At 40.3% G+C, this 10,698-nt stretch overlaps 1 protein-coding gene across 1 annotated transcript in view; it reads right to left on the minus strand.

The window, feature by feature from the left end:
• Positions 1 to 9,549, minus strand: part of LOC109968018 (nardilysin-like) — a 77,085-nt gene extending 67,536 nt beyond the window's left edge. The window contains exon 1 of the mRNA XM_020613997.1: positions 9,531 to 9,549. The gene's annotated coding sequence lies outside the window, so the exon portion shown is untranslated. The remainder of the gene's footprint in view (positions 1 to 9,530) is intronic.
• Between the last annotated feature and the right edge of the window lie 1,149 nt (positions 9,550 to 10,698).

Here is a 10,698-nt window from a genome sequence, read left to right on the forward strand (position 1 = left end):
TTTTGTCGCTATTGTTTTCTCTTTGTTTTTGTTTCATTGTTTCAGCTGGTTTCGAAGTAGCCAAGTAGTGCATCAGGGGTGTAGGATACCGAAAACATTGTAGCTCAATTACAAGGATTCAGACACAAAATTACACTTGCTTCTGTGCACAGGCACACACACATGTCCACAGAAGACTTGTAACAAAATATAATTCACTTTGCACCCCTAACTGAGGTACTTTGATTTACATTTGGCTATATCATGAGTGTGTGTATTTGCACAGCTTTAGTTATTTTGGATCTTGTTGAGAATTCTAGCATCCACATCATACAGGTGAACAAAACAAAGGTCAGAATACAATTAATCCTAGTTTTCATAGCAGGGTTAAGTAGGTTTGCCTTGTACAGTGTGTGTGTGTGTGTGTGTGTGTGTGTGTGTGTGTTGTCGTATAGAGTGTGTGTGTGTGTGTGTGTGTGTGTGTGTGTGTGTGTGTGTGTGTGTGTGTGTGTGTGTTAACATGGAGGTGGGTGTGCCTGCTCAGGTTTGGTTATTTTGTGTGTTGTTGAGAAAGTAAAATTATTTTAGTGTAGGTACAAGCTTCTCTATCTGGTTGCCAGGCAACCAAAAGCCTTGAGTTGGTCCACAAAAGGCATGTGTGTGCACGGACATCCAGATATACACACACACATGCACAAACACAGGCGCGCACACACCCACACACACACACACCTGCGTGTTATTGTGGTAAACATCTAGCTCTAGCGGCAGATAAACAAGAGCCATCACCTCTATCACTGTGTCCACTCTGGGGTTTGTTCTCACAGATCACATGCCAGATCACAAACAATGTGTGAGTGTGAGCGTGTGTGTCACTTGTGTGCATCTGCATCAGGGGGATTTTAAAGTGGCATTGTTTAGACTGTTTGGATGCCAGGAAATCAACAGCTCCCTTCAGTATACACACACACACACACACACACACACACACACGGCAACACATTGACACACAAATAAATACATGCGTGCTCCACATAAGCATGTGTGCACACCCCTGCAACCATGAAAATAAGATGTTCATCCATGTTCAGGCAAAGGAGATGGGCATCATGTAAAAAAATTTTTCCTCCATGTTTTCTCATGATGACAGGTGAGGTAATGGGACATTAGATAAACACCAAACAGAGGAGGTGGTTTTGAATGTAATGTAATGCTTTGTTGATAGAAACCAGACACCGCTCTCCTGATTTCAGGCTTTCTTTTTTTTTTTTCTGCCGTGTATGCGTGTACACGCTTCGTTCAAAATAAGGCCAATGATGATAGAATGAGGCAATCTCTGCTCTTTAGGCTGCGTGTATGTGTGTGTGTCAGAAGAGAAAGAAATGCACAAACATGGAGGAAGGAATGGAGATAGAGTATATATGTATGCGTGTGGGGGTGTGTGAAAGTATGTGTGTGCTCATTAAAACAGAAAGAGAGGGAGAGAGAAAAAACTCAGGAGAGAGAATCCTCGGTACCTGTCAGCGAGGATTTACTGATGAGGATATAAAGGGTCTCTCATCTTTCCTTAAGACATTCCCTCCTCAGACTGCTTGGTTTCCTTACTGCCTTTTTGTTAATTGCCATTGTTCAACACTGTAAATTCCCTTTGTCAGCACATACTTTGTGAAGATGGAGTGAGTTAAAATTCTTACCAATGTCAAAGAGAAAATTTGTGCATACTGTAACTGTAAATGTAGCGGAAAAGCTAGAATGGCCAAGCTGCAGCTCATTTTGTGTTGAAACAGATGGTTCGACTGCAGTGGTGCCCACTGCCCTTCACCAGGTCAGAGTTCAAGGCTATAAAGCTATGCAATAATGACTTGTAACAGCATGGTCAAAGTGTTAAACGCCTTGAATAGAAATAAGTGAAATTTATTTTGAAAAACAGAGGACCTTGCCTACTGCTGTCATGAAAAGGCAAAGAAGTCAAAAAAAAGTATTTTAAGAATGCCAGGCTACCACAGAAATGAGATACCCTCTGCTTAAAAAGTAAAAATAAAATGACATATTCAAGAAAATTTAACTCTCCAAAGTTCAAAAATAAAGTCCCTCTCCGCTCAAAAATGTCTTGCTTGTAGTTACCAGTGATGGAAAGTAACTAAGTACATTGACTCAAGTACTGTACTTTACTTGAGCATTTTCATTTTGTGCTACTTTAAACTTCACTTGACTTCACTTTATACTTTGACTTCACTACATTTTAGAGGCAAATATTGTACTTTGTACTCCACTACATTTATTTTATAGATGTAGTTTAGTTACTAGTTACTTCTCAGAATCAGATTAATACAAAACAATACAGTATAAGACATCATTGATCTATGGTGGAAAATTCACAAGCAAGTAATTCAAATTGAATGCATATAAACTGGTAAAATCTAGCTGCAACATAAAATGTGATGTACACAACAATGCATCAGCAATTGTAATTAATGTGAAATGGGCCATTTTGTATAATGAGTGCTTTAATTTTAATACTTTCAGTATGTGTTATGCAAACACTTTGTACTTTTACTTAAGTAACATTTTCAATGCAGGACTTTTACTTGTAACAAAGCATTTTAGACTGCGTTATTGCTAGTTTTACTTAAGTAAGGGATCTGAGTACTTCTTCCACTACTGGTAGTTACTCACTGTCTCTTGGAAACTCAGTAAAACCTGTTTCCCATTCCGTCAGCATGGTAGAGAACCATGCTGAGGCTCTGTCTGCATGCATGTGCTCAGACAGGTTCATCTGGCGCGCAGAGGCAAACCCTGAGCACAGTGTGCGGCAGCCCACGAAGCACACTATTATATAAAATGCAGGTAATGATAGGAATATAGGCAAATAAACTTCTGTTGTACTGTCATACTGTCAGTGTCAATGTCTTGAAAACTGACATTATGAAATAAAAATGTGAAATTAGAAAGCGACATCAGATAAAAGTTTCACTGTTAAAGTGCCATCATGAAATAAAACAGAATTTGGAAAGGAAGTGATAATGTTTCAGTTGACTTTTAGTCATCATTTATTTAACACCAGATCCTTTGGGACTGTTTTTTGCAGACTGCTTTTTCTAGAAATGAAAGACATGTTGCCGCTGTTACAGACTCAAAACTGTGGGCCCTGTGACAACAATTCAACAGCAGCTCTGACACAATATCTATAATCCTTGACATGTTCTAGGGCCCCTGTCCAGCTCTGGGTGAAAACCCTTTATCTCCACAATGTCAACGTTTCACCAACTAAGAAAAACTACTTTACTTTTGGCTGGATGACAATGCGTTTCTGACAGCATCCAGTGGGTTTCTGAGAAGTATGAGCCAAAGAGTAGGGGAAATATATATAACTTACAATGTGACAGAATTGGACTTTTCATATAGGGACTGGATGAGCGCATTAACTGAAGTGGACACTGAAATAATATATGGCACTGGTGATTGATTGGAGTGGAAACAAAGGATAGCTGTAAACCTAATAGAGGAAGAAATGAGCTGAATGTCAGCTGTTTATATTTGCTTCTTGGCATCAGTATCAGATCAAGATGACTGGGTGTTAGCAAGCTAGTCAAGGCCGAGCCAAAGAATCCATATCAGTAGAGAAGCAGGGTAGTAAAAGGCAGATGAATGTGCAAATAACCCAGCCTCTCAACACTGAAGAAAACACAACCATCTGCTCTAGATAGAGCACTTTTTTCATTCTGCACTCTTAAGTCAGGGCTGAAATATACTATATGTCTCACCTTTGTGAAATGTTTAGTTTCTATAAGTCTGGGCCTTGACGTGGTAATCTATGTGAGCCTTTGCTGTGTTATGTCTCTGTCCATAGTACCTCATTGCTCTGGTGTTTATGCACTTTAATCTGTGGAGAGCACTTGTCATTCAAACAAGGAGAAATGGTTTCTCATTGGGTTCTGTTGTTACGTTTATGTGGATGGAACTTTCTTGTTTGCATGTCCAGCTATGTCAAACTGCTGCTGCTGTTGGGCTTGAATCACTATTGTGCTGTTGTAATTGCAAAACACATGACATTTATTTCCATTAAAAGGTTAAGAATTATCATTACTGGGTGGAGAGAAGAAAAAGGATTATTTTGCTTAAATGTTTGTGGAATAGGACCAAATAAATCCAGGTAAAAGCAACAATCCCTCATAAATTTCACATTTTGACAAGTCAATATAAATAAGGTGGAGGAGGCGGGGACAAGATTCTAAATCTTACCCACTATTACATTTAAAAGGGGGTACAACTCAGTATTCTGCTGCTTTCTCCTCTGTTTCTTCATTTCTTTTGTCAGCCTCAAAATCTATCCATCTCTCTCCACTTAACCACAATAGAGAATGTGCTATGCAGCAGACAAACAGAAAGAGAGATACACAAAAAGATTACCAGACAGATAGATCAGAAGGTGGCTGAATTATCTATGCAGCAAATCACAGCAGTTACAACTTGTGATCACAGAAGGAACAGGAGGCGGGGAGACAGAAAGAGAATGGCAGGCGGAGAGAGATTGAAAGAGAGAGAGAAAGAGGCAAAAACAGGTGAAGAGAGGGGAGGAGGTGTATTTGAATGTAAGAAGAGAATAGAGCAGTGGAGGAAATCGATGTTCCCCATGCGATCCATAGAACTCTCAATTATCATACTGCAGCCTGTCGACTCTTGAGGAGATGAAGAAGGGAGGAAGAGGCAGTGAAGGAATAGTCGGTAAGGGGGGAAGGGGGAGGGGTATGTGGCAGTCGGGAATGTGCCTCCTGTTCCAATGGTATCTACTTGAAGTGCAGAGTGTAATGGCGAATGCTGTGTTGCAATGCAAATTTACTGTCCTGTTTGGCTGCAAAGGACAAAAACACAAGACAGAGGAGAGAGAGAAACAGAATGGAAATGAGCCACGGAAAGAAAGACAAGCGAACAGAACAAAGAGAGAGAGAGAGAAGCAAAGACAATAGAAGGGCAAAGGGGAATGATGCTTTGAATGAAAGAAAAACAAATCAAAGGGGAAAATAACAAGAGATGTGGAGAAACAGAAAAATAAATTCAATAGTAACCTTCCACTTAGAGCAGCTTTTTATCTCTAAGAAAATCGACACAAACTGTGGCCAGAGACCCCAAAGGCCAAAGAAGAAACATCCACTGTACATGAGGGTTTTCTCACTTGCTACACATGTAACACCTGTGAGGATACTACACTGACTTACACTTCATTTGCTTGAGGCTTACCCAACCCTCAAACCTAACTTAAATCCAACTTTAACTTTGGTCTACAGCTGTGTCAAATGGGGTGCAGCTTCTCAGACATGATTTCATCTGTGCTTTGAGGTTTTTTTTTTTCTTTTGCTTTCTCTTCGCTCTTGCATGGCGAAAGAAAGCGCAGACCCTTTAAACTCAGCCCACCACCTGCTGTAGCCGAGACGTTTGAAATTCAGGACTTGGAGAGAAAAAAGAAAATAAACCACTGAGCCCACTAGATTAGACCGATAGTAGCTGAGTTTCAGTGGACTTTTCAGGCAGTAAATATGAGCTGGCAATGGCACATATGCTGCCAGATTCAGCTGTTTTTTAGGTTGCAGACTGGGGTAACAATTTAAGTTGAGAGTCAACATCTGCACTTGCCCAACTATGTTTTGATCAGCTCTAGCATGCCATTTATTACGAGTCTACAGCATGAGTCCATCAATCAGGCATGGTTATAATTCTGACTCTTTTACCATGCACTGAAATGGAGCAATGAATAAAAATGCAATTGCAGTTGTTTGGCCAGGAAGCAGTATGTCTTTGTAACGAGATTAAAAAAGACAGAATTGGCTGGTTGTCCAAACATTCCTGACAAAATGTCTCTTGGGCTATTGAGAGTCATTACTGTCCTCTGTGCATCATGTAGCACTACACTACAGTCAGTTCCCACTGCTTTCTTTTAGCCATTATAGCAGTGTTTTCCTATGTCTCTAATTGTAAAACAAGTACTTTTATTCACTTAATCTTAACTTGTCAATAAAGGTGGAAGATCAGAAAATGTTCACACACTGTATGTCCTTTATGGACAGTGTAAAGCAGGCAACTTTGCCACATAGGAACAAGAATTGCTTTTACATAGTGATGTTATACACTGATCAGCCATAACATTATGACCACTAACATTAACATTGATTATCTCATTACAATGGCACCTGTCACTGTGTGTGGGGGGGGGTGTATTAGGCAGCAAGTGAACATTCAGTCCTCAAAGTTGATGTGTTGGAAGCAGGAAAAATAAGATCTGAGTGACTTTGTCAAGGGCCAAACTGTGATGGCTGACAACTGTGTCAGAGCATCTATCAGACTCCAGGTCTTGTTGGCTGTTTCTGGTCTGCAGTAGTAAGTACCTACCAACAGTGTCTAAGGAAGGACAGACAGTGAATTGGTGACAAGGTCATGGACGTCCACGGCTCACCGATGACCAGGTTGACCTACTGTAGATTAAACTTTAAATTTCATTTATCCTTTTCAGAAGATTCCATTATGTTTGAAATGGTTGAAAATGAGAAACACTGTACATTGGTCTCTATGAAGAAACACATTCAGTGCTATACAGTGGTGATATCACACCTAAAGTGGGGAAGCTGTTGAATTTATCTAAACAATTCTCTCTGACTTCTCTCTGATTTGTGTACACATAAAACATTTTTTCTAACTTTCTTTCTATTCTTTCTTGTGTTCACAACCACAGTTTTCACTCCTTTAACTTAATGTTTGCTCACTGAATGGTCAACAAAGTTGGACTATGGAAGCAAACCGATTCACAGACGATGCACAGTGAGCTGCCTCTGACTCCTGTGTACACTTTATTAGGCAGGTGGTCATAATCTTATAGCTGATCAGTGTATGTTTTGGGAAACCTTTTTGAATTGGCAAACACTTTGTCTGAGGTCCACCTCCAGTTTGTCAAAAGCAGGAATACTTGTAATAGCTTATATGCATGTAATTTGACATGAAAAGAAGCACCCGGAGCATGTAGAAACTCATATAAACATGCTAACTCCACACAAAAGGCCCCAAGCCGTTTTCAAAACCAAGATCTGCAAGGCAAAATTGCTCAGTGCTGGGGACTCTTGTCACAAACAGCCTGCTCAGCTAAAGTAAACACTGTGTACTTGAACTGGTGAAGACAGTGGAATATTTAGCAGTCTGTTACATTTCTCAGGGGTTGGTGAAGATCAAAACACAGCAAGAAAGATGTCAGGTCACCAGAAACACTATTTCAAATGAATGCTAATGTTACTCCATGTCTGGTGGATGTGCAAAAAGGAAACGCATTAGCCAAACTTTAAAATATAACTTTTGACTCTTTGTAAAAACAGGTTAAAGAGACTGGGAATTTTTGTGAAATATGCATGGAGGTGATTAGCTTAGCTTAGATCAGCATAAAGAAGGGGCTGTGTTGAAAAAAAAAAAAAAAAAAAAAAAAAAAAACTACCAGTACCTCTCAGGCTCACTAATTAGCATTGTATTTAGATTTATATGCAGAGATGCTTTAGATGAAATTAAATAGGCACAATAACAATTTTCTGCTGGTTGCCTGCCAACCCCCTGACCACAACAAAACTTTAAGCTAACACAAAACTGCCTAAAACCGTAATCTGTCATTATGATGAAAAATGAGCTCAAATGTGTTAATTGGTGGATTTTAGGTGTTGGTAAAGGTGTTTATGGAGCACACCAGGCTAGTTAGTTTTCACCCTGCTCCTTACTCTAGCTCTGTACTTAACACAAAGTCATGAAAGCGGCAGCAATTTTCCCATCTAGCAAAGAACATCAATACGTCTATTTCTTGAAATGTCAAACTAATCCTCAAATCTGTGTTTTTAATTTTGTCAGATTTTTTAGGATCAGACAAACTTTCCACCAGAACTCACATGCATACAGAAACATACTGCACAATGAATCAGACACCCCCCTGCAGACCAAACACACACACACACACACACACACACACACACACACACACAGTGCCAAAATTGACATGCTGCGCAGAAAAACAAATTCATTCTTAAGGTGAGCTGATGACAGTCCAACTGGTCGGGCCTCTGGGGCCAACTGGCTTTCCCAGCTCAGCGGTGGGTCACTGAGAGTTACCAGATCGGTATATCATTTACATTCACGGAAGGGAAGTAAATCCAGTCTGTGAATCTGTTGAGTTATTTGTGTTAGAAAGAAAGAAAAAGAATATATGCAGACTACAGTAAGTGAAGGAGAGAAAAAAGATTAATGGTGCCCTGTGCTCTTCTGGATCCACAAGAGCCAGGCCTCTTTCAAGAAACATCATCACCCTCCCTTAGTGCCACTGTGGGATTGTGTCTGAATGTGTGTGAGCTTGCACTCATACAGTATATGTGTGTGTTTATGTATGGTAATTGGGCGTAAATAGCAGTGAGACAGTAATTAGGGATATGCCATTTCCCTTCTTATCTCAACAGTATTGTCTTAAAAGGTGCCTATGATTATGATTGATGTGCCTTTTATATAGTGTTTGTGTGTGTGTATATATGTGTGCATATGTGTGTGAGAGATTGTGATAAAGGGTTATTGTATTCAGGCTCAGGCTGTGCTGCATCAGAAGTGGGCTGTACCAAGTCTTTATGGTCAGTAAGACATCCATTGATCAAACTGTCAAGTATCTATAGTTGTGTGCATGTGTGTGTGCGCCTGTGGGGTTTTGAGTGTGTTCTCACCTGATAAGCTAATTGCCCCTTGGCCAATGAAAATGTGCAGCCTAATGGCTCAGAAACATCAAGTCAATTAGCACATATAACAACAGGCAGCGATATAGTCATTCACTTATACATTCCTCTCATCAAATGCATTATTCAGCTCACTTTGTTTGCGTTTGTTCTCTCTTCGTGCGCTGCTGGCATGCGCATGCACCTACTCATGAGCATGCAAGAGCACACCCATTTCCTGTACTGTATGCTGTCTCTTTACCTGCATGTGAATATCTGAGAACATCAGCTAAAAATGAGGCTACACAACATGTGAAGAAAGCTGAGAGGTGGTGATACCTTAGGGAGCTGATTTATAGTGCAGGAGAGTGTTTCACACACACACACACACACACACACACACAAGAAACAGATCCATACAGACACAGATGCTTGCCAACAATAATTTATTCAGTCTAAAAAAGGAGCTAGCTTCTGAATCCCTACATCAACACAGCATCTTCAAACCTTAACACACACCCAGGCAGAACACACATCCACATGAACACAGACACACACACATAGATCACACACACAGAGGTATCTGCAATAAAATGGGATTAACCATGGCTGCAGCTAATCCTGTTTGTTTGGCTGTTTTTTTAAAGCCAGTTTTTACTGCACCACATTCACAACAAGCTCCAGAGCTGAAAACCAATTCTGCCAATTTCCCCCTTTTTCAGGGAAAGTGGTCAACTACTTTAATGTATCTCATACATGTACATGTTAAGACTCTAGAGAGGTATTGTTTTAGTGTTGTTATTAAGGAAACCGTTACATATCTCAAGATTAACTAACCTCATACTGCTTTGGTAGACTGAAATTTCTGCTTCAGCTCCCCAGGTCAGCATAGGGAAAGTGGGCCTGGGAAAAATGAATGAGAAGGCAGTTAGCACTCACATGCTCCAGTGAAGCCACTCAGCAGTCGACTGAAGGAGACAAGGGTTCTACTCCCAGGTGTGAATGTTTGAAGAGGCAGCAATATATCAGAAACAAAATAGACTAGAACTTGTGCAAATCCAGCTGCTGTCCATCGTAGTGTGGCAAATGATGCTCACTGAAACGTAACATCTCTGTGTTTAGGCGCTCCAAATGGGTGTGCTTATCAAAGGATCAGTTAACACAAATCACAAAATAACATGTATGTAATCTGCTACTAGTTTGAGGTGCAGAGTTTCAGTTTTAAAGACCAACTTCTGAGATAGATATTTGTTTAAATAACTGTGCATTAGTCACATTGGATTTATAAGCAGTTGTTGATTTCTAAAGGAACTCCTTTGAAAGAACTGTTCCATTTCAACCCAAGTAGATATCTATGAAATCATTTTTAAAGTTTATAAGTTCACATCTTTGCATGTTCAGTCGACCTGCTGTGCCCTGACTCTGGGATTCCAGATAGTAAATTACTGAACCCGTTTCTTTTGAACATAGTCTCTATTTAACCTATAATCAGTGCAAAGATTCATTGTTGTTCTCTAGGAAATGTTTTAGGAAATGATTGAAAATGACTGAAATGAATTGTCAGAATTTATTGACCCACAAAATAACAAATTTACTTACATTAAAAATTTTCAACAAAAGCAGTAGTGTAGCTCTTTCCAGATACTAAAAACTAGTTTTTCTGTATGACCCAATTTTCTTAAAACAACTTTCAGTGAAATTGAAAAAGCCCTGGTGAAAAATGTGGATTTTATCCATCCATCCATCCATTTTCCTCCGCTTATCCGGGACCAGGTTGCGGGGGCAGCAGTCTAAGCAAAGATACCCAGACTTCCCTCTCTCCAGACACTTCCTCCAGCTCTTCCGGGCAAATGCCGAGGCGGTCCCGTGGCCGGCTGAGAGACATAATCCCTCCAGCGTGTCCTGGGTCTTCCCCGGGGCCTCCTCCCATTGGGACATGCCCGGAACACCTCCCTAGGAAGGTGCCCAGGAGGCATCCGAAACAGATGCCCGAGCCACCTCAGCT

Source organism: Monopterus albus, unplaced genomic scaffold (assembly GCF_001952655.1).
Source record: "Monopterus albus unplaced genomic scaffold, M_albus_1.0 scaffold141.1, whole genome shotgun sequence".
In the NCBI taxonomy this organism is placed as follows: domain Eukaryota; kingdom Metazoa; phylum Chordata; class Actinopteri; order Synbranchiformes; family Synbranchidae; genus Monopterus; species Monopterus albus.